The sequence below is a fragment of the Sceloporus occidentalis genome, unplaced genomic scaffold (genome assembly GCF_023333645.1).
Source record: "Sceloporus occidentalis isolate IW3139 unplaced genomic scaffold, rSceOcc1.0.p SCAF_1, whole genome shotgun sequence".
In the NCBI taxonomy this organism is placed as follows: domain Eukaryota; kingdom Metazoa; phylum Chordata; class Lepidosauria; order Squamata; family Phrynosomatidae; genus Sceloporus; species Sceloporus occidentalis.
Window position 1 is genome coordinate 41,445,762 of NW_028316981.1, and position 25,633 is coordinate 41,471,394.

At 40.1% G+C, this 25,633-nt stretch overlaps 1 protein-coding gene across 6 annotated transcripts in view; it reads left to right on the plus strand.

Moving 5' to 3' along the window:
• The window catches only part of CHL1 (cell adhesion molecule L1 like), a 325,279-nt gene that overhangs the window by 171,831 nt on the left and 127,815 nt on the right, over positions 1–25,633 (plus strand). Inside the window, exon 3 of one of the 6 annotated variants that reach the window (XM_089519736.1) lies at positions 18,359–18,444. The exons of the other annotated variants lie outside the window; for them this stretch is intronic. The gene's annotated coding sequence lies outside the window, so the exon portion shown is untranslated. The remainder of the gene's footprint in view (positions 1–18,358; positions 18,445–25,633) is intronic. 6 annotated transcript variants of the gene reach the window in all.

Here is a 25,633-nt window from a genome sequence, read left to right on the forward strand (position 1 = left end):
CTTCTAACATGATAATAAAGATAACTCACCATCCATATTTTCTTCTGCCCATTGTAATGGCTGCTCCCTGGACTGCTTTCCCTCTCATGCTATTGCCGACAACCAGATTATTTAAAGGTTACATATAACCTAATGCATTCCTCCCAACAAAAGAAACTGGTCCTCACCCTCGCTTGCCCCAGCAGTTCCTCCTAAAAGGGAAACTCCCCTTTGGCAGTGACTCCACTCGCAGTAGACACCCAAGGGAGCAACAGTCCTACCTGGCTATACAGCCAATAACTAGCTGGGTGCCTGAGGCCTGGTTTTAGATGGAATCTCAAGCAAGCAGCAGTCCAACAGATGAGGCTAACAGAAGCAGAAGGCAAGTAGCAAGCAAGCAGCCAGTCTTTAAAGTGTATCCAGATGTTATGTGAATGTTGGGGGGGGGGGGATACATTAAGGTGCAATAGGAAAGTTTGGTATTAAACAAAGTGTAGTCCTGGCTGTCTCCAGTATCAGTCTGTTGGTGCTTTTCAAAAGGAGTAAAAAGATGTTTGACAGCAGAAAGTTGGTAACCAAGTGACAAACTAGCCACAACAAATATAAATGCAATAAAGGTTAGTCATGATCCATACCTGCAGTGGAACTACATGCCACAGTGAAATCATGGACCTTTAAGTCAAATTTGTTTCCATTTCTAAAACATTTGGGTATATACTTCCCTGGCAAGAATGAATGCCATACTAGAACATTTTGTTGTTCTTTTCTTTCATTCTTACACATTGGCATTTTACAAAAAAAATGTTGTATATTATTATTATTATTATTATTATTATTATTATTATTTACATTTAAAATGGTTGTGGGTATTGGTTTCTCCCCAGCTTCATTGGGAACAATGTGTGTGGTTTTTTTTAAAAAAAGATCTGCTTCTATTTGAAAGAAACTGGATCAGATTCAGACCCCATCTGGCAAAAGTCACAACCACACAAGAAGGCAGTTTTCTCCATGGAAAGATGTGCTAATGTAGAATATTAAGTGAATTACAGTGGTACCCCGGGATACGAACGCACCGCGTTACGAAATTTCCGGGGTACGAAAATCTTAGATTTAAAAAAACTGTTCCGGGTTGCGAAGATTTTTTCGGCTTACGAACATTTTTTCGGCGCGTTTCGGCGCGAAATTCAAAAGCCGCCGCTAGCCGCTAGCAGCTTTCCAGCGGCTTTTCGGGGCTTTTCGGGTTGCGAAATGTATCGGGTTACGAACGGCGCCGCGGAACGAATTAAATTCGTAACCCGAGGGAGCACTGTATAACAATAATTAATTACCAGATCATGATACATGAGCCCTTCATGATTATTGAATAAATACTTTTTTCCCGCATTCACAAAGATGTGGAACCCAATTCTACACTTCACTTAATGATATCAACCCTAATGGAGACACTACCAGCCTGCAAAGTGAGGGGCCCTTAAGGCGAAGACAGAAGGTTCTTAACAGAGCTGTTATGTTCACAAGAATAAATGTTGTCCACAAAGATGTTCTGGGGAGAAAAGGCACAGCAGCAAATATTTAATTAAAAGAATGGCTTGGGCTGCTGAATTGTGGTAGCAGCTGCTTAAACAGAGATCTGGTCTTTAAATAAGGTATACGATGTCAGCTGATAAAAGGAAACCATATGAAAGAGCTCAAAGGCCATGCTGCATAATTGCAAAACTGAAAGCACTATCCCCTAGTCTGCTGCCAACAGAAGAGTCTTAAACTTCAGGCCACTTCATATTATTTGACCTTGTTATTTAAAATGAGGGGGGGGGGGCATAACAATTCTGAAGCCTGCATATATTTAGGGAAGAAAACATTCTGAGGCTAAAATGAGAAAAAAGGAAACAATGGAAGGCTATTTTGCTTTTAACAGGCTTGATATCTAAAAGGCACATGAAGGATGCACATACAGCTCCTGTTAGGGCCCCTAGACTGCAGCAAAGAGTTGATTAAACAGGAGGTGAGGTCACTGAGATTAATCTTGCTGGTTCCTTTCCCTTGTCTTTGGCCTACCAATTTCTCTGCCTCCATACATGTAATCTGGCTTTCTACTTTACTTAGAAAAAGGCAGAGAACAAAGGGACGAGGAACTGTGGTAGCTATTTCATTTCCTATTTGTTGTGTTTATTAGCAAATGATCCTTATTGTTACTGATGACCCTAGGTTTTTTTCTTTTTTGATATAATCTTTATTCAAAATAAAACAATTTCAATAATAAAAACTCCTACTATACATACATAAGCATACATACATCAACAAAAATCTGCCTGTATCACCTAACACACCAATACCTCATATCATATTTCCATAGACTAGCAAACAATGTAGATAATTTCATCTTGCTGGCAGAGAAAATAAATTCTCTGCCATTTTGAGGAGATCAGTAATTTTTGATATAGCATATTTTTCCTGTTTTAAGGATAATTTGTATATATGCTCCAACTGGAGGAAAGCCCACATGCTATACCAATCCTAGAACATACCTAAATTTGATATGGTCACTTACTACATTGGAAATATATACAGTGATACACACAGGAGAAGCACAGGAAGATATCTTATATCAAACTAGAGTATTGTGCCATCTAGCTTGGCATTCATTACACCAGGAGTGGGCAAGTGCAGCAGGTCAAGGGTCCAATTTTCTGCCTCTGGACCCTTCCAGGCACCACATAGACTGCCAAAAGTGCCAAAAAAGGGGGTTCAGAAATTTACTTCTGTTTTTGAAAAGTCTGACAGGGTTTTGTGAAAAATGTTAAAATAGTACAGTTGGCCCTCCTTATCCACAGATTTTTTATCCATGGATTCAAGCATCCACAGCTTGAAAATATTCAAAAAAGATATAAGTTGCAAGTAGCAAACCTTAATTTTCCATTTTATATAAGGGATATCATTTTGCTCTGCCATTATATTTAATGGGACTTGAGCATCCACAGACTTTGTCATCCACGGGGGATCCTGGAACCAAACCCCAGCAGATAACAAGGTCCCACTGTATAGGGCAATTCTTCCACCAATCTGAAAGGTAAATTGCCCCTCCTTGAATGCTGTAACAGCAAATATCTGATGTTAACTATTGTATAGTACCATCCATACCTTAAGAGAAATTTGTATTATTTTTCACAGTTGTGAATATATCTTTTATTAAAAAGGATGAACTTGTGTCCCATACTTGCTGATAGACTGGTTTATAAGATTGGACCATAAGCTACTATTACTCATGTTCAGAACAAACTTTCATGTTATTAAGGATTCATTTCCCTTGAAAGCCTCACTATAAAAATCTCCATTAGTAGGAGCTATTGAAACAAGATGATGATCTGATAAATTATAATATTATGCTACTTAATAGAACGTGTCAGAATATTTTATTAAGATTATATACATTCCATTCAATTTAGATCTTGGTTGAAAAGTTGTACCATTATTGTTTTGATATGCTTCCATTGTGAGATCCAAGTAAGCACATAAAAACAGAAACTTTGCCGAATGGTGGTGGCGACCCCATCCTTCCCCCCACCCACCCCCACAGAGGCCTACCAGGCCTAGGCTGCCATTCAGTGAGGTTTTGGTGCAGTGGCGGACAGCCTAGGCATTCTATGCTTCTCTCTGCCTGGGGGGTGGTTGGGGGGGAAGGATGGGGCTGCCACCACCGTTTGCCATACTTTTGGCTTGGTGGTGAAAGACCTAGGGTGTGACTTGCCCAAGGTTTTTCTTGGAAGGTTTGTTCAGAGATAGTTTTCCTTCACCTTCCCTTGAGGCTGAGAGAGTGTAACTAGCCCAGTGGGTTTTTTTAATGTCCAAGCAAGGGATCAAACCCTGGTCCTTCCCACCGCCGCCATCCCTGTTCCTGCAACAGAGTGGTTCTCCATGAGGCTGAAGGAGGCATTGGGGGGAGAAAGTTCAACACCTTGGAAAGATCCTTTGAAGCCCAGGCCCCATCCCAGAGGAGATGCCCAGTCCCATTGACTTCACATGGCAATTACTGGTTCTGCAGGCAGATGAAGGAACTTTCTAGCTTGACTTTCCTTGGGGAGACACAATGGTCACCCAGAAATGGGATGGGATTTAGTCTACATGGCAGAGAAGGAATTGCAATCCACAGGGAAGGGAAGAAAGGATGGAGGGAGAGAGGGAGGATCATAAGTACTTACCCCCAAAAGACTGTGCCTGTGTGTGACAGTTGCTTCCTCAGATGCATTTAGTCTCAGTGGTGCAACAAGATCTCTATAATATAAGGATTTATATTACTTTTTTTTAAAAAAAATAGTGCTTTTGGCTTTTAATTGGTTGTGCCCTCCATTTTTCCTGAATGTTCTACATTTCAAGGTCAAATTTGTCCTACATTTTCTCTACATTTTGTCCTGGTTTAGTGGTAGAGAATTATGGCAACCCTACATGAGAGAGAAAGAGGGGGGGGGGCTAGCAGAAGATTTCTCAGAGACAATGGCAGTGCTACCATAGCTAGTACTTGTTAGCACTGCAGAGAAGAAAGCAATGTTAAACCCCTTGTGAATGTCTTTTACAATGAAAACCTTATGATGAGACAGTCCAAAAAAATCAAAACAAAACAAGAGATAGTGTCATAAGATGACACTCCCAGTTCAGATGGCACTAAACAATATACTAGGGTACAGCTAGTAGTACAGCTACAAGTAGCACTTTGGCTAATGATGCAAATGGACTCAAGCTAAAAAGACGTTCAGTTGTTGAGGTGCTCAGAGGTGAAAGGAATGTCCAAATCTGCACAACACATATTATAGGACCATGGGATTTTAAAAGTATTACATAGGAGAAGCTAGATGCAGTAAAACAAGAAATGGGATATACAAACATTTCAGGACTTTGGTAGAGTGAGCTATAGTGGACAAGAATAGCATATTTTGAGTCAGATAATTAAACAGGTTTTTACTCATGAAATGAAAATCTAAGAAGCAATGGGAGGAAAGATGTAGCAAAAGCAGAATTTAAAGATAATGTAAAAACCGATTTCAACTTTTAAATCTAACTGACCAACAGCCAGAAGCATTATGAGCATTGTCAAGGAGGAATGCAAAATGACACTATTGGCAACTAAAAAGAAACAGAAGTCTCAATGAATAACGGATTAAACACTTGGAGCAGCTAAGGACAGATGAGAAGTTATGTAAAAGCTGACACAAGTAGGGTCAGAACCCTGAATGCAATTGTTCTTGGCTTATGTGCAGGTACAAAGAGAAATCTGATATCTTTCTTTGATAAAATTACCAGCTTGGTAGATGAAGGGAATGCTGTGGATATAGTATATCTTGATTTCAGTAAGGCCTTTGACAAGGTTTCCCATGACATTCTTGCAAACAAGCTTGTAAAATGTGGGTTAGACAAGGTAACTGTTACATGGATTTGTAATTGGTTGACTGGCCAAAGCCAAAGGGTGCTCAGCAATGGCTCCTTTTCATCCTGGAGAGAAGTGACCAGTGGGGTCCCACAGGGGTCAGTCCTGGGCCCAGTGCTATTCAACATCTTTATCAATGACTTGGATGAGAGAATTGGGGGCATACTCATCAGATTTGCAGATGACACCAAATTAGGAGGAATAGCTAATACCCAAGAGGACAGGATCAAAATTCAAAACAACCTGAATAGACAAGAAACCACACAGGGCCCATTTACATTGGGGACACAACACCTGAATAGGGCTGCTTCCTCAACCGTCCCACTGAAAAGGAACACATTTTTCGGCTTCTTTTCAGGTCAGTTTTGGGCTGGATTTTTGGAGGACCCATGCCCAGGGTGGCTTCTGTTCATATTCGGGATATGTGTCATGTGCATGACTTGCCCCCAACATGGCCCGATGATGGCCCTTTTGGGCCATCTGTTTGAGGCCAAAGCAACATCCTTTGAAGATAGAGATGTTAACAGCATTGATGCTAAGGAGACTCATGCTTGACTCCTCAGCTCAAAATAGAAAAATTAATGCCACAAATTGCTACTATGATAAGGTGAAATTGTATGGAATTGGGGCATAAACAATGTTTGCTGACGTGATCAGTTCAGAGGATTTGCTAAGCTCCTGCAGCCACAAACAGAAAAAGAATCTTGTGGCCCCTTAAAATGATTATAATGATTGTTATAGGTGGTTGTATATGCAAGAACCTGCTTCATCAGATGCAAGAATTCACACAAAGCCACAAAGACTCCTGCTTACAAAATATACCACTAGCGCATTGAATTTGCTTTTTAAAGGTTTCACATGGCACTTTCTTATTCAAATTATTTTGTCTGAGACTAAATTTAACAAAGAGATTCTTATTCAAGGGACTGAGGGGCTTAACAGACCACCCTTAGGCAGCAGCTCCATGACACCCCTCTCCTCACTGGATCGGGGCCATGGCAACTGCATGCCGTGGTCCTTATCTGGCTTTTCCGTGACTGAAAAAGAAGCTGCAAAAAGTGACTCCTTTTCATGCTGCGTAAAAGTCACCCTAGCCTCCACAGTGGTGGCTTTTCAGCACTCCGTTGGCACAGTGCATTTAAATGCTGTGCCATCAGAGCACTGTGATGCCCACCACTGTATGTTTGGGTGTTTGGTGTGACGCCAGCATGGGGCCAACCAGCATACATATGCCATGCCTCCACCCCACCCCACACCAGCATATAACGCCAGTCTGTATAGTCTGTAAAGCATGACTGGAATTAACTTGGATAGAAACCCCTATAAATGAACTACTGTATATAGTTTCATAAGATTGTGATAAGGTGCTATACAAACCTGAAGAAAAGAAGGAAACCTGGGGACACAAGAAAGGAGTGGGGGAAAGAAATGAAAGAGAACAGGGGCATCAGGACCTAAAAGAAGGTCCCAACCCATCAGATATTCCAGAAAGAGAGGGGGGAAAGTGAGGCCTGTTCCTTCTATCCTTTCTTTTCCTTTCTTGTGATTCCACACATGCTTGAAAAAGAGAGGCATGCAGGAAGAAGAGAACATGAAGAGACATGAAGGAGAAATAAAAGCAGTGCCAGAAAGCTGGCAATGGATCTTCTGCTGGGGTGTGGATCTTGAAATGTATTCAAATATGCAAATCTCTGATGTAAGTGTTCTCTTTGTGGATTATATGTGGCCAACTATAATTGCATATTGCAAAGAAAATTGCATTTTAACTTTCCATACAATTTTTCACCACAATACAAAACTTATATACTAAATTTGACACCAATGCATGATTCCAAAAGTTCCATGCACCCAGTGCAGAACTTGATGCCTGTGCTGCTCAGTATTGCTGAAACATGTGAGTGCAACCTTGAAGCAGTAAAGAAAATATATATATATAATGAAATCAAATGCAATATGGAAATTTAAACACAAAGAATTTACCCCATGTTATTTCCTAAATACAGAACTGAAAACACCATTACTTTATTCAAGGTGAAAAGGGCCTTGTCCTTTAGCCCTGACAACAGCAGCTCCTTTCCACTTCCAATTCTCTTCTCTTTCTGAACTCAACTAGTACGTACATTCCCTTCTTTAGGGTCTTCCCACAATGTAATATTAAATAAGGCTACATTCCTGTAGTTGATTCTGGCTTGACAGAAGTACAGGGGGGAAACACACATACACACACACACACACACACACACACACACAGAGAGACACAGACACAGACACAGACACAGACACACACACACACACTTTAAAAACATAAAAATTCCAATTAATAATAGACAAGGGCTGGGGGTAAATAGGAAAGTTTTTAAGGTTCAAGTGAGACGTCCAATTGAAAATACAGTTGGCCCTCCCTATTTGCTGCTTTGACTTTTGCAGATTGGATTATATGAGGATTTGATTGGTTTCTAGGAATCTCTAAATCCTCAAGCAGAACTCTGCCAGAAGTTGACCATAGAGTTGTGCTGGAGAACTTAGAAGTTCCTAGAGAAAACACTTCACTGGGCTGTGGAGTTGAAGGCTTTCATGGCCAGCATCCATAGCTTTTTGTGGAGTATTCAGGCTATGTGGCCATGTTCTAGAAGAGTTTCTTCCTGACGTTTCGACAGCATCTGTGGCTGACATCTTCAGAAAAATCTTTCTCTGAAGATGCCAGCCACAGATGTTGGTGAAACATCAGGAAGAAACTCTTCTAGAACATGGCCACATAGCCCGAAAACCCCACCAAAAACTACTTCACTGGGCATTTGTAGGTCCTCCCACAGATTCTGTGATCAGCCTCTGGCATTGGATAACCTGAAGATTCCTAGAGAGATGTTCTCTTATGTAAAAAGAATAGTGTTTTTTAATGCTGTTTTTCCACATTCATTGGGGTCTTTCCCCTAATCACAGTGAATGTGGAGGAACTACTGTATTACCCCAAATTTGTTTGGCATTTTATTCACTGGAGGCCTTCTGGAGACATCACTATTCATCTTGCAGTACCTGAATCTCAGGAATGAAAAGAAATTTACTCATTTTGCAATGTGGATTATTTTTAACTCTTGTCCTTGAAAGAATAATTCTCATTTCAAAACTGAGGTATTTGGCTGTATATCTTTGGAATATTAAAAACTACCATTTCTATTGCTTGTAAGATTTTTTTTAAGTACTTGGTGCCTTTGACATGCTACATATAGAAAAAAAAATAAAATGGAGTTGGAAGAGCTAATCTTTCATTACACAGTGAATAAGCCAGAGAAAGCAGAAAGCACATAAGTACTTCTTCCAATGAAATATTTCACTGTCTAGAGTGACTGAGTGCAGTTTAAATTAGATCTGTGTTGTTCATGTGGATATCAATATGCAATTGCATTATTTAGAGATTCATAAGTGCTATTGATGTTAGCAGAAATTTACTCTGATTTTTGCTTTATGTTTTTGTTGTTTCATCACAAGTAGCTGACAGGCTCAAGTTAATCTTTTGTCTCTTGTGTAGAAAAAAGAAACACATTTTTGTGCAGTTAGCCCATGGCTTGAAAATATTTTTTAAAAATATAAATTCGCAAAAGCAAACCTTGATTTTCCATTTTATATAAGGAACACTTTTTTTTCTTTTTTAAGCTGTGCCATTGCATTTAATGGAACTTGAGCATCCACTGGTTTTGGCAACAAGGGGGGATCCTAGGGGATACCAAAGGCCTACTCTATATAGTGGGAGAGATAGGGGAGGTTAACACGACACATCCACATTTCCAATTAGTCCATATACTGATAGCAATTAGCTCTCTTTTAAAGATATACAGTATACAATGGTGATATATATTTCAAGACATTGTGGGTTTCATGTGATTGGTTTCTAAAGAAATACTGTCCTTTGTTTAGTTGTTTTAGAGAAGTCACTCCTTTGCTATCAAGAAACCTTTTTTTCCACTTCCTTTATTTGGTGCTCTCTTAGTAGGGTAAATAAGCATGGACCTTATGCTGTGAAAAGCACTCTTTCATGTGGAAAACTTTCTTGGCAAAGTGCTAACCATTGCAAACAGCTGCTTCTCATGACATTAAAATATTCTCACACTGGGACTTACCATGTTTTCAGATAAAGGAACCCTCTACACACCACTACACATTTCACACCACACCACACCACACATTAATGCAGTTTCACACCACTTTAGCTGTCATGGCTCCACTGTATGAAATCCTGGGATTTGTAGTTCACTGTGACTACAGCTCTCTGACAGAGAAGGTTAAATATTTCACAAAACTAGAAATCCTAGAATCCCATAGCTTTGAGCCATGCCAGTTAAAGCTGTGCCATACTGCGTTAATTCTGCAGTGTAGATACTGCCTAAAAGTATGGTCATTACTCAGAATTAGTAAAATATTTTTTCCTCACCATTGGGGAAATGTTTCCATCATACAAGTGAGACAAGGAGTATTGTTTCAAGGTGGATAAAAATGGCACCTGAATGCTTGCCTTGTTTTTTCAAGCTCCAGCAAACACACTGACTCTCACCTTATCACTAGTCTGGATCTAGAAAGCCAATAGATTTACTAGGCCCAGAGAAAGAGACATATTAATCTGTTGCACTAATAAATAATATTATGACTACAACCCATCATATTCACAAAGTACATTTCTGAGTTACAAGTACAGTATGTGCACATGAGGCAGATGGATAGCAAACTGTGAGATAAGAGGGAAATTAAATGGAAATCATACAAGGAAAGATAATTGCCTTATTAAGGGTAGCCATTCACAAAATACTTGTTAGTAGTGATTGTAGACATAGTCATATTTAAGAGTTCATTCACACGTGTAGTGTTTTTAAAGCAAACAAAACACTTTCATCCCTATTCAAGTCGCAGAAGCAAAGAATTGTACCTTTTAAATTGGGGTTCAAATGTTTCATACTCAAATGTGTATTTCAGGGTTCTTTCTTCCAGCATGTTCACCTTAGGTTTAGCAAAGTATAGCTGCAGATTTGAAATACCCCCCCCCCCCCCGCAACACACACTGTTTTGTCTTCTTTGCTTCCACATTGCCATTTCTGATTTGAAATTTGTGCCCATTTACTTTTGATTTAGTGTCTGGACTGTGTGCCCTATGCATTAGCAACTCATGCTATTTGTGCGGAGGCCATCTGAGTGGGACATGCTTTTTATAACAATTAGGCACATTACAGACCGCCTAAAAGCGGCGGTCTGCCGGCGCTGCTGGTTACTCCGTGAGGGAGCCATAGCAGCCAAACCGCACGGCTCCCGCACGGAGCAAAAAAGAAGCCCCAAAATGGTGCTTCTTCCCGCGGTGCAGTTATGACACCGCGAGGTGCCAATGGCGCACTCACGACGTCCAGACGCTATGCGTCTGACACGTTATAATGGCGGCTCCTGTGTGTATAGGGCACCACCATTATTACGCCCCCGTCACGTGCTAGGGGTGAGGCCGGTGTGGACGCTAGGTCCCCGGCCAACCCCTAGCACGTGATGGGGGTGCCTCAAGAGCCCGTCTGTAACAGGCCCATGTGAGAATTAGTAAGAATTATTATAAAATAATACTATAGAAAGAATGTTCAAATTCAAATAACTTTTCAGTTCCCCCAAATCCAGAGAGCAGAATCCTCCTCAAGCCCCTTTCTCATTTCCCCCCATATTCCTTCTTGAGGATGTCTCTAACCTCTCCACCCCAGACATATTTTCTGCAGCTTAAAGGAATCAAGCAGGAAATGCCCTCCAAGATGAATGGAGATAAACAGTGAAACGTGGGAAAACTGCTTTAAAAGATATAGACTGGAAGGTAGTTTATGAGGCTCGACAGACTGCCCTGAAAAGGCAGGCTGGAGGCACCCATTTTTGCTGCTGAGGGATGCTGCAGCAGCCAAACCACATGACCTCCCTCTGCACCAAAAAGAACCCGCTAAAAGCAGGTTCTTTTTGGTGCACACGGTGGATGCCATGAGTGCACTATTGGCGCACTGTCACACATCAATGAGGCAAGTGCGGCACCGCAACATGTGGATGCTGCACCATGCTTGCGTCATCATGGCGGCCCCCATGTAGACGGGGCTGCGGCATGATGGCACCGCTGCCACGCAGTAGGGCTTGGGAACATGCAGTTGCTCCACAATCCCAAGCCCTAAAATCGGCCCCAGACTGCCATTTCCCGGCAGTCTGTACTGGACCTAAATTTCTACTTGAAACTGAGTTTTTTTAATACAAGTCCAACATCAAGCATGTTGGGATATTTTCATATTTACATTGAAATATTTCCTCATACTTTGAGATAACTGTAACACTTGAAGACACAGTTGGGGTGGAGAATGACTGGGGGGGGGGGGGCTAAATTAACAGTGCAAAAAGCCCATGCGCCATCCCTTGGTGCTGTTCACAGTGTTGAGGTCTTTGGGCTGATGGAAGAAGAAGCAAGTGTGTGAGCCCAACTGATGGCTCAGTGAGCATTCAGTTTCCTAATATGTATATCTATCATTTAATTGCAAATTCAAGCTTGTGCACCTGCAGAATGTACAATGAGTGTCCTGTTTTATATTATGTCTGTCTTCACCCTTTCTCGTTGAAGGTGAAATGTCTGTGTTCTTTTGGCATGCATGCTAATAAGTAGCGTGCCAATGTCAGTCACTGAGAAGATAAAAACAGGCATTAGTGACAATTATATGTCACATTTTCTGGGTCAGCTAACAGTGTTCTGTAAGAGGCAAATGTGCCTTGAGAAATAGGCCCCTTAAATGTCCTTTTGTAGGACAGCTGTTCTGCATGGATAAGTATAAAGGGAATCAAATCTAAATTGGCAGATTACTTTAGCAATCATAAGGCAGAACAATAACTGTGGTGAAAACAGCAACCATTTTATATTCATTTTTTATAGATACAAAAAATACAGATGGAAATAGTGTAAGGCCTATATTTTTGAGATTCTGTGCTATAGAGATAAAAACGCCCAGCAAAGTGGTACAAACATAGGCAGACAGATCCATTTCAGACTTGGCAAATATGAAGTAGATCATTATTTATAGCAATCCTCTTCTTTGCTGTTTAAGATGAGGAGGCTGTGTGATAAATACATCACTCCTTAAGGTTTTCCAAGCTGTGACTGACTCAAATTGCTGTCTGAAATACACAGAGAACAGATTGTTTGAAGGTGTTGGGATTGAAATGGCAGAGTGAAATCTATTTATAGAAATGGTAACAAATGTTTAACTTAGGCTTAACAAGTCACAGGCCAGAATCCAAAGAGCACTGTCAAAACTTTTGCCTTTACTACAGTAGTTTGACTGCTGTATCTTACACTGTCTCACTTGATGCATTGTAGGGTTGCAGGGAAACAACGCCCCCCAAATCCTTGTGTGTTCTGTGGATTATGTCCAATTCTGATGAGTGTAATCAAACCTCATTTCAGAAGTAATGAAGTTCTTACTAAAGCTGAGGGAAGCAATCAGAAGTTAAATGAAGCAGTTGTAAGGGTGATTGTGAACAGCTTTCCACTTGTGGTCAGGGCTGAATGCCCCAGGTCCATTGCTAGTAGAATGCCTTGCACCATTCAGATTTCTGCCCAGGAAGTGTTGTTTCTACTGCTTTTTAAAAAAAGAACTAAGAAATAACAGAGTCTTCTATAAACAGAACACACAACAGAAGGTCTAACCTCTCTTCTGGGCCTATGTCTATGCTTGGTGTGAATTGGTCAAGTGTTGCCTCCTGGTGTCTTTGTTAGTGGTATATTGTTCTTTTGTGTGCTGGTGAAGTTGTGTCAGTTTATTAAGAACTGTTTGGTGTGTGTGAACTGGCAGAAGGGTCATTTGCTGGCTGCACCTTTGTATTCTTTTGTTATATTGGGTGAGAGGAAGTGAATCAGAAAGTGGGTGAGAAACTTCCCTGAGGGAGGAGCTGGAAATTTAGACTTGCCTGAAGAAGCTAGCAGCCAGTAGCTTTCTATATACCTTCAGTCCCAATCGCTAGAGTTTGGTGAGAGTGCTTGGCAAACAGGGTTCACTAACATGGTGTTTTGTATGGGTGTTTAGTGTGGGAGTTTAGCATGGGAATTTAAAGAGGAAGCCCAAAGTTAACTTCAGTGCCACAGATTTCTGTCCTAGGCCTAGTGCTATTCAACATCTTTATCAATGACTTAGATGAAAGAATAGAGGGCATGCTTATCAAAATTTTAGATGACACCAAATTAAGAGGAGTAGCTAATACCCCAGAGGTTAGGATTGAAATTCAAAATGACTTTAGTTGATTAGAAAGCTGGGCCAAAACTAATAAAATGAATTTTAACAGGAAGAAATGTAAGGTACTGCACATAGGCAGAAAAAATGAAATGCACAGATATAGGAATGGAGACACCTGGCTTGTCAGAAATACACGTGAAAGGGATCTAGGAGTCCTAGTAGACCACAAGTTGAACATGTGTTCAACATCACATGTGTGATGTGACAGCTAAAAATGTTAATACAATTTTAGGCTGCATCAATGCAAGTATAGTTTCTAGAACGAGGGAAGTAATAGTACCACTCAGTTCTGCTTTGGTCAGGCCTCATCTGGAATACTGTGTCCAGTTCTGAGCACCACAGTTCAAAAAAGGATGTTGACAAACTGGAACATGTCCAGAGCCGGGCGACAAAAATGGTGAAAAGTCTGGAAACCATATCCTATGAGGGAGCTGGGTATGTTTAGCTTGAAACAGAGAAGGTTAACAGGTGATATGATAGTCTGTTAAGTATTTGAAGGGGTGGAGCCCTGGTGGCGCAGTAGTTAAATGCCAGTTGTGAGTTCAATCCCAGACAGTGCTCCAGGGTTGACTCAGCCTGCAATCCTTCCAAGTTCACTAAAATGAGCACCCAGCTTTTTGGGGGCAATTAGCTTACATGTAAACTGCTTAGGGAGTGCTTAAGTGATGATAAGTAATATAGAACTGATAAGTAATATAGAAATGTACTTGCTATTGCTATAAGCGGTGTTATACCTAAGAAGGAACAGGATTTTTTCCCTGCAGCTCCAGAGAACAGAACCCAGAGTAATGGATTCAAGCAACAGGATAAGGGATTCCATCTCAAACATTAAGGACAACTTCCTGACAGCAAGAAATGTTCAACAGTGGAACACTTTCTCTCTGAGTGCAGTGGAGTCTAATTCTTTGGAGGTTTTTAAACAGAGGCTGGATGGCCATCTGTTGGAGGTGCTTTGATTGTTAATTCCTGCATGGCAGGGGGTTGAACTGGATGTCTCTTGCAATGTCTCTTCCAATTCTATGATTTTATGTTGTGTGCCAGAGAATGGAAAAGAGTGTTTGTGGTGGCTACAAATAATGCCTGAGTGATAAGTTGTTAAAATTTCTGAACTCCATCACTGAGGGAGTCCAGGATGCCAGGGTGGCAATGTGATCAAGAGAACCAACATCAACACTGCACCAGAAAGACAGCTGGAAAGTTTAAATGATGCCTGCAAAGAACAGTTAGGCTGGGAAAGACAATGTAAATACATAAGAGTTGGCAATGTGGAAGAAAAAAAGTTTGGCTTATGGGCCTTAGCCTTAGAAAGATTTTGGCATGTGGTACTCTTGCTAAAGTTCAGTTCCACAGCATTAGTGATGTCATTAAAGTCCCAAATGCCACAGTTTTCTAAAATGACAAACTCTATAAGCCTAGATAATGTATATTCATCTAACACTCCACAGTAGACTTTGTCCTGGAATAATAGCTTTCCAGTACATAGCCAAAGCCCTGGTTTGGGAATCAGCTCTGATGCTTCATATTAAGTTATTATATTTACTGACAATGCAGTTCTTACAATTGTCCTTTGAGAATGCTGGAAGTAGGAAAATATGCATATGTTCATCCTTGTGTAGGTGGATGGAAATAAGGAAAAATTTAATCCATACCCTTTAAAGATTGCCAAAAGAAAACAAGAGTATGTTTGTTATACAAAATATAAATGATTACTATGAAATCACTTATATCTAGTACAGTGGAAAGTAGAAGTAGTAGAGTGTTTTATTCATTTATTTCCTGCCTTTCTCTCAGTAATGAGCTTCAAGACTGTTAATAGCATACATTTTTTAAAATGCATGTTAAAACTAGGCAAAACCATCAATAAAAGTGTGTGTGTGTGTGTGTGTGTATATATATGTATATGTATATAACTATAACACAAACAATCAAAAAATTAAAGCATTAAACATTAAAAACATTAAAATTAATTGAAAGATAATGTACAAACCATAAAAACAGCATTGCACAATATTAAACTATCAGGCTGCAGCTCTGGCTGCAGGAAGGGCAAGGGTCTAATACATATATGCTAGTTATTGCTTTTTCCAAGAATCCTTTCACCATCCTTGGACTGCACAAATTGAAAAATACCCATCAGCACTGGACAAATAAGGGCAAAGGTTGCACCCACTGGGCCTGTGTCTGACATTTAAGTCATGTTGAATCCAAGCAATTTGATCTGAGAAATGGTGGGCAAACTCTTTGCAAGAGATTTGGACCAAATTGTAACAGATTCCTGAGCAGTCAAAACAGCTCTGCTGGGCAATTCTGTGATGGTGCAAGGGTGGCAGTCAGACAAGTCTTTTTGCTACCTTATCTCACGACCATAGGCCTTTGACTCATTTTGAATTATCTGCAACTGCCACTTTAGTCTTTGTCTCACTCATTTCATTAATGCCAGCTCCTTAGAGATTGTTTAGCTCAACATCATAAGCAGGGACATTTAAGAATGATTGTTTCTACTGCCCTCATCATTTCTCCATTCCAGAAATCAACAGAATCACCCGCCAAGGCAGCAGGAAACCCCACAAGAGTTATAAGCCTCCTTGGACAGGCCATCTTAATGGCCCCTCTACCACTGCAGAGGCTCTGGGTCCCAGCGCGTCTAAAAAAGACCAAAAAAATTACATGTCCATGCCAATGAGACAAAAGAAAGTTCCTCCATTCCCAAATCACCACCAGCCATCCCATACAAAGAACAGTGTAGAATGTGCCCAACAGCATGAGTGGGCCCAAATTGCACCAAAACATTCATGCAGTCGCGTATTCAGAAATGTGCAGTCTAGAAAGCTCATGTTCACACATAAATTGTCTAGTTTCCACTGCCAAAGTGAAGCATATTCCTCCAAATTTAAAATCTGAAATATACTAGCAAGATTGTGGCATCAGAGAATACTATTCCATCAAAGACAGATACTGGATGGTGCAGTGGTTAAATGCCTGTACTGCAGCCACTCACAAACTGCAAGGTTCTGAGTTCAGTACCAGCCAGGGGCTCAAGCTCAACTCAGGCTTGCATCCTTCTAAGGTTACTAAAATGAGTACCCAGCTTGTTGGGGCAATTAGCTTATACATTGTAAACTGCTTAGGGAATGCTTAAGTGCACTGATAAACGGTATAGAAATGAACTTGCTATTGCTATTGAGATGCAAGCACCAAATTGAGTACAAATGAAATACAGGAATTTGTACAAGGTTAAGAAAATTACTGTATGATCTTAAAGTTTAAAGGGAGAAAATCTCATATCTATTTATCTATCTTGTTGCTGGTGACATATTTAGTAGCAAATAAACTGTATAATGGACCATGATTTATAGATTTTAATTGTTTTATTTAAAGGGGCAAAACTATTCATTATATTCTAGTCCAATCCAGAGCCACCTGGCCTCTGATTTACTCGACCAAAGGATGCAAGTTAGACGAGTTGTTGTCTGATAGGACATCTGGCTTCTCAGTAGGGTTGGCACTCAGATCAACGTATGGCTTGAATATCAAGATATTTAGAGACCTGAAATTAGGGCCAGAGTATGCAAAATAACAGCCATGTTGATTCAAGAATATCTTAAATTGCTCCCCATGGTGGCTACTTCTATGCAGCAAGCTGTTCCTATGCAATGCAGATGGGGCAGTTTTGTCCACACCATCAAAGTTTGTGCTTTTTTTTAAACAACAACAAAAAAAAAAATCAGATAATACAGACGAAAAGATATTATCCACAATGATGGAATATGTAGAAGTAGCTGCTATTAGGAAAATGGTAGAAAAACAATAAAATTTACATGATAACTGTCTGATGCACTGCCCTGCGTTGTATGGCACAGATTAAGTATGCCAGTTCTAAAGTGAAAGCCCTATTAGGTATTATATTAGACATTGCCAGATCATCCCAAGACATTTTACTGCCTGAGTGAATTAGCAAACTGTGCCCCTGCCATAACAACCCAAGTTGATGTACACCTCCGCAAGGCAAATGACCTCATGTTGGCACAGGAAGCAAAAAATCCTCAAGCATCCTTCTTCATCTCTGTTAGTACTGTTGCTTAAAGTATAATTGTTAATAGTTTAAATGTGTTTTAATACTGACTTTTTGATATAATCATATTGATTTGTTAGCCTCTTTGAGATCCAATCCTGAGAGAAAGGCAAAGTATAAATTATGATGTTGTTGATGGTGATATTCTTAACAAATTGTATCAATTTGCTGTCCTTTCCTGACTCCAAATGAAAAGGAATAAATCTAAAAATCCTAAAACCATGGTGTCCTACGCTTTCTAATGGCAAGTCTGGCCCTAGATGTGACATCTGAGTAGGGAGACTTAGCATACACAATCCACCTCTGTAAACCTTTACTGCCGTGCTGTTCTGATCAGCTACAATAGGGTGAGGGCTAAATTTTCATCAGGGAGCCTATGTGTGTGTGGAGTTCGCTGTGTGATTTAGACCCCTTGGTTTTTCAGTTATAAAAGCCTCCTATGGCAGAAATTCACACTTGTCATGGAAAAAGCCCAGAGGACCTGTGACATGGCAAGAAGAAAATAAATGCACATCCCCACAGTCCTGTAATCCCCACAGGCTTTGGAGAGTAATGCCTAAGGAAATCTAGTGTATTTCAATGAACAGAGCCATAACGAGAATGTACATTTGTATACTGCAGCTGCTTGTGCCCACCAGAGGCTATGGGGTGCAGAAAGGACAGATGTGGTGGATCAACATTGGCTTTCCTCCTGTTCAGAGTGCAAGGTACTTTATGTTTTCAAAGTCATGGACCCAAAACGAAATGTTTCTGTAGCGTGAATGAACCTTATGTTGGTTCTAGCAATGACATCAGTAAAAACAAACCATTAGTGTTAGAGTTTTCTATATTACATTCTATATTACTGTTGTTGTTTTAATATTGTGAGCCACTCTGGGTCCCAGTTCTGGAAAAAGAGTGGGATACAAATAAATATATTAAATATATAAATAATACATTGATTATGTGATTAATGGAACTACATACCAGTTTCCTTCCTGATCTAATCATGATGTACAATGGGAAGGTGCATTACACTGGGATTTCTGGGAAGTGCCTTTTCATTTTTTTCCTGCTAAGCGTGCCTGTTTCAATCTCTGATAATGGTGTCATTTGTCTGAAATATTTGATTTCCAGGTCTCTGTGTCCTCCTAAAACTATGCTGTCTGTATATAAATGGGTGGATGAGATCATGCCAGTTTCCATAGATCAATGCCTTAGGAATGTTGTAGACCTTCCCTTAAAGCATATCTGCCTTTCCTGTCCTGGCTTTATTCTAGATGAATCTGTACTGTATGCCACCTTGCACTCCTGCTGTGTTCCAGTCCATCAGTTTCAAACCTAACCCTAAGCAAGGAAATAGAGAAATTAACAGAGCCCTTAGGAAGAAAAGACTGCATATGCCAACAGCTTGGTACTTTGTGGGTTACATTAGCTGAAGTAAAAGAGGAGAATGACTAGGGATAATGCAGCCTTGGCTGGTATTGTGGTAAAAACAAGAGACTATGCAATTTCAATCTGTTTTAAAGGAGAAGAAAGAGATTATTTTGACATGTCATGAGGGGAGTAAGAAAAGTACAGTGCTCCTGCGCCGTATGCGGGTGCACTATATGCGGCTTCAAGCTTATGCTTGAAGCTGTGTGACAATAGAATATATGGAGCATGTGCCCATGCCTGCGCACCATGTGGCGTCATGAGCATGCAACCCATCGTTTTCAATGGGTGCAAGCATATGCTGAACTCCCCTTACTCGGGGAGATCTGGAATGGATCCCTCGCGTAAGGGAAGGGCCCACTGTATGTATGCATGAAAAGTGTGTGTTTCCAGCCAAGACCTAAGAGCCTAAGATCTTGTATAACTATTATATTAATTAAGACTGGCTATTTCTGCCTCATTTTGAATAATTTAATCATAGGAGTTCATTGAAAGTTTGTTGGTCAAGTTGCAGAATCACTGTGTCTTAGTGACTGCTCATTCAAATGTTACAATGTGACACTGAATTCAAAGTTCTTCACAGACTGTAGCCTTCCTGTTATCTAAATTACACTCAGTCCCCAACCCCCGGTCTGTCACTAATAGCCTGTCTGTACTGGCAGTTGTTATTCTGTTGTTTTTTTACTTCACTCAGAAGGGGATCTTGATCATGGCAATAAAATTACTAGGCAGCATAGTTTCTGTATATTATATGTAAAATAATAGTATATCTGGCTAACAGTGGAATGACACAATGATTAGTATTTTCTCAATGGGAGATTAGGAGGTGCATGAAAATTTCTCCTGGACCAGGGTGATGTTAAGTTAGGGCGTGTCTTTATGTGTTTATGATGAAACTGCTGTCTTGGCATAGGGCACAAGTTCAGATGGAACGATAAGCCAAACTTCTAGAGAATGTTGTCTTTGAGGAATTGAGCAAGCATGTTGTTGTCCATGTCCAAATCATTCTTGCTTGAATCCTTCTGCTAATGCAGATGGCTAACAAACCATCAACTGTCTGTAGTTTTATTTTCACAGCTTTGGGCAATGCTGGTGGGTCCAGGAGCCACTTTGAACCCCCAGATCCTGCAATGCATTGCTGAAGTCCAGCAGCACGGTTGCAATGAAAAGTGGAAAAATCTTTTGTCATTTGTCTAAATTACATTCCCTAAATAAAGAAAGTGGGTGTGCACAGGTTATTTTAGAGAAGAAATGTTTTTTTCCTGGAAGTTTCCAGGAACTTGGTTCTCCCATAACTGTATGCCTGGTTTTACCATGAAAATATGTTGTTATTGTTGTTGCTGCCTCAGTGTCAGATTATGACTTGTTTGCGCGGGGGGGGGGGGGGGGGAGCCAACATTCCCAGTTTATTGATTGTAAGGAGAAAGCCATTGATGTATCTCAGTGGTTTGTTTAATGCTTGTGTTTGCAAAAGGAGCCAAGCAGAAGTAGTTGGGCAGTATGCACTAATATGTTGTTGGATGGTTATATGTCAGGATATTCTGGAATCTTTGCTTTGCATGACATCCAAATTGATCTAGAGAGGAGAAGCCGGGGGAACACAAAGGCAAAAATTATCTGTGGGATTGTAGATCAGCTATCTTTTGGAAGAATGTGCAGTTTGGTCCATGTAAATAAATAAGGTTTGGGCACTAAAGAAATGTATGGGTCTGAAAAAAAGTCTGGGAGAATATGCCCTTGCCTTGAGAGATGCTTACAAATGAAAATAATACAGGAGAGTGTAGACCCCTTTAAAAGGAGGGAGTTAACAACCATTATTATATAACCAATTTCCAAGGCAGCTTGAAACATAAAAACACTAGACGTTAAGCCCAAATATAAGCAGCTCCTTCCATCTGAACCATGTTGTTCTCTTCACTCAGTTCATTCAATATATAAGAAGCCACATAAAGTAATTCAGAATTTCAAGTTAACAAAGACAGACATGATCTGACTGTATTTTTACATAATGTGGGGAAGGAATATTAGGTGTCCTCTGAATGTATCCTGTTTTGTTTTTCAGCTGCCATTAATGATGTGCATTATTGTCCCCGGCTCCTAAGGAGAGGTCAAGCTTACTACTGGCTCTCATTTTGACCATGCAGTATAGTAGTGAATACATTTTAATAATGTCCACACAAAGGAACCTATCCAATTAGCATGACTAGGTCACATTGACTCAAATCTGTCTACTGTTCAAAGCATGACCAAGCTGGTGTCCAACCAACTGTGTGCAGTGAAATAATGAGTGTTTTTAATTTGTAAAACCAGAAATCATTTAAAGAGATTTATCTTGCCCTTTTATCATTGGGGGTCACTCTGGAGCTCTAATTTCTAATTGCCAATGACTTTTATGTAAGATTCTTTTAACAAGTCATTGGTAAATTAAATCTGAATTTAGCTAAAGAAAAGGTCATCTCAAATATTAACTATTACTGAACTTGTGGAAATCCAATTATTTCATTTCTCCTCACTACACTGTATAAAAGCTTACAAAATCTAGCTTTCATTGGCTTTGTTTATGAGTTTTTGGGAAAAGGAAGATAAAATAGCTTAGATGGTGGCGGATGTAGCAATAGCAATAGCAATATAATATAGTTTTTCTAGCAGTGGAAATGCAATCTGAAATTTTGGCTTGTCATGCTGTTTGAATTTATGAGCTATTTTTAATATAGCAATTATATGTACTGAAAATTGCTCAGGAGCTTCAGGAGATAAATGAAATTTTAATAATTTCTGCCCTATTTGGTTGCCCAATTTTGTTTTATTTTTTACACGCACCAGAAAAGGCAATGTACAATACAAGAATCGCGAATGGCATGGTTCCTTAACAAAATGGTACATGTTAGAGAACTGGCAGGCTGGAGGAAAAGGGCATCTCATTAAACAAATAAATGAGCTCTCCTCAAAGCAATCAGTATTTACAGTTATTGGAAGGGTACAGTAAATAATGAATAGTAGGCAAGGAGTTTGGGGTAATTATCCACAGTGAATTCAAATTACCTGCTTCACACACACACACACACACACCTTGGGTTGAGAAAAGAGGGAAATGCAGAGAGAAGAAAATGATAAATTGCAGCTCTAAAATTATTTAGGAAAAAGGAGACATTTTTACTGGAATTGGTGACCTTTTGCTGGTTTAACACCTCAGGATCTCCTCCCCAATTCAGTCTATCTAATACAAACAACTTCATAACATTCTTCAGAAAAGGCCTGCAAGATATTCTTCAAATGAGAGGAGGGTTCAGCTACAAAACACAGAAAGTCTGGTGAGATTTAATATATATAGTCATGTATATGGACATTTTAGTCAAAAAAATGACCCCAAAAATCAGGTTTGACTTACCCATGGGTCAGTGGAAGTACTGTACCCTACCTCTTATCAAAAAGGGAGCTATCTCTTTCTCTAAATAGAGTGAAGAAAGGTGAGAACTGTTAAGGAAAATGCAACATGGGATATACAGTGAAAGAAATAAAACATGTATGTGAGAGTCAGGATGACTCAGCAAAAGCAATTAGGAGCCACACAGGTGTAAAAGGTAATGTAATTAGCAAGTCCTAAATGCCAAGAACAGAAATGCAAAGTGGATAATTGAACACACCTGAGAATTGTTAAGTGGTCAAGGCTGAGATGATGAAATCATTAATTCTGGGATGAACCAAGAGAACCAATGAGAATGGTTGTACACGCCCACTGGGTGGAAACTGACAAGAGTGGGTGGTGTTTTCCTATGACTATAATAATGGCTATGAATCCCAATGTATTTTGTGGGTAGTAGTAGTGGAGTATTGGATAGTTTTGGAGCTGTATATAGTAGAATAAAGTAGATCTTTTATATAAGACTACTGAGTTGTCTGGTGTCTTGAGTGAAGATACAAGAGCCAGCTGGATCCTGAAGAAGTGAGAAGACTTCTGTGGAAGCAAGGGTGAGAAGGCTTGGAGAGTTTGTCAGGGTCTTCAGCCTATTCTCTGTAACTCTGCTGCTTTAGAGCAAAGCTTGAACCACTGGCCAAAACTGGTCAGCGCCAGTGCATAACAAGGTGGTGAGTTCGAGCCAGAGGTGAAGAGCTACAACTCCCATCATCCCTGTCCATTCTGGGAGAACCTGAAAGAACTACCCACCTGTACTGTTTCCACTGCAGTGCTGCTTGTGGCCCTTTTGAATGCTGGGGTGAGAAAACAATGGAGATGGCAGCTCTTTGGCACTCTCCTGAAAGGAGTGCCAAGAGAGTAGACATGCCCCACACACATATCATACATCCACCATACATCCATAGTTCCCTCTTCATCCATCCAGACTATAAGGTGAGCAAAGAATTTATGCCTGCCAGGATTTTCATTTTTCTTTGATTCATGCTTTGCACCCTTTGTTACATGCCCCTGAAGTGTACCCTTGATGACAGTGATAATAATTGCTCCTATTATTATTATTATTATTATTATTATTATTATTCTGTTTCTCCTCCTCCTTCTCCCCACCTTTCCCCCCCAAACTGGAACTTGAAGCAGTTCACAATTTAAAAGAACATTAGAACTGAAAACATCTAAAAAACGAGCATTAATATATATATAGTTACAGTATTAAAACACATCATACAGTAAAAGAATAATACACAATTTAAAAAAAAAAGCTCTTTAAAAGAGTACATTTAAAACAGTGCAGAACCCCCAAACCTTTCTTTAAAAATGTTCTCTTTTAAAAGTCTGTTTGGATAAAATGTAATTAGCTTGTTGACAGAAGGACAACAAGGAAAGGACCACTCAGACCCCCTGAGAAGGGAATTGTCCAGGGACAACCACTGAGAATGCCTTTCCCCTTGTTCCCAACCCTCATACTTTTGATGATGGTGGGACTGAGTGAAGGGCCTTTCCTGATGATCTCAGAGCCTGGGCTGACTCATATAGGGAACAGTCTGCCAAATAGTCTTGACCTAAGCCATATAGGGCTTTATAAGACAAAACTAGCTCTTTGAATTGCTCCCAGAAATAAAATGGCAATCAGTGGAGCTATTTCAACAGCATTGTATAGTCTCTTTATCCTTCCCCAGTTACCAGTCTGACTTCACCTCCTTGGACCCTCTGAAGTTTCCAAACACAAAGCAGCCCCAAGTAGGGTAAATTGCATAGTCCAAATCGGATGTGCCCAAAGCGAGGTACAGACCTCCCAAAAAGGTAGGCCTGCCGGCACCTTTTATTCTCCCACAGGGAGTCTGCAGCTGCCAAACCGTGCAGCTTCCCTGCAGAGGAAAAAGAACCTGTGAAAAGTGGGTTCTCTTTGCGCCGCCATTGTGATGTCTGAGTGCACCAATGGCACACTCGTGATGTCACAAGTGCAGCACAACATGCGGACGCTATGCGTCCATCACGTAAAAATGGTGGCACCCATATACACATGCTTTTATTGTATAGGGGTATTTTCCAAAGATCTCTTTTCTGCTTCCTTAGAATACCACATGCCAGAGTGTTGCCCCCATAGTGTTTCCCTGTTTCTCTCTATATATTTATCTAAGGCAGTAGTTTAATAGCACAACAACATCATACAGTATTGTAATTGTATTATTAGGGCTTTCTGGAAAATAAATACACATAAAGCAATCATGATGAAGGAGGCAGGGCAAACAGGGCAGTGTGAATAACCATCTCGGTATTGAGGGATGCATAGTGTGAAAATTAAAACAGTAGATACACGGTTGCAGCACAAATGTGATGAGCATATGATACACAGCCAGATCATTCAGCTGTCTTTGTGAAGTAATTTTCAAATGGTACATTATGAAATAACTGACTAGTGTTATAAACATCTGAGTCCATATTGCACTGTTGCTTAGAGAGAGAAGTCAAAGTAAGTAGAGGGTGGTGCTTTTTTCCTTCTTCTAAGAAAGGAATAGTGGTATGCAGATTCAGAAACTCCACACTGGTAGACTTCCTTTCCTTTCACCTCAAAATCTGCTTCGTGCTCAGTTACATTGAACTGTTGCTGTTTTACAGCAGGACTGGCTAAAGTCTGGCATCTGGACTGAATGTGGACATACTGTAGTCCCAAAGACCCACAGGAATCTCCTGAAGCCCCCAGAATGGTCAAAATGGTTGAATTATCAGCCCCAAACATCTACAAGCCACAATCCTCTTGATTCCCAAAGCCACTAAAACCTGAGAAAACCAGCCCAAACTGTCTGTTCTTAGGCTAAATCCCAGATCAGAAGTATTTTGGTTTCACTTCCTAGTTATGCTGTGACAAGTGGTATGGCCTCATGAAAGTATGTGGGTGATTTACAGATTACAGTAGTATCTTTCCCTTTATGTACTTATATTTTTCAAATATGTGAATGTTTCTGCACATTGTGTATTATGAAATGTGCACATTTTTCAGATATGTATAATTCTTTTGGACAAATCCATTGATATCCTTGAAAGTGTGCATTTCAGTGCATAAATGGTAG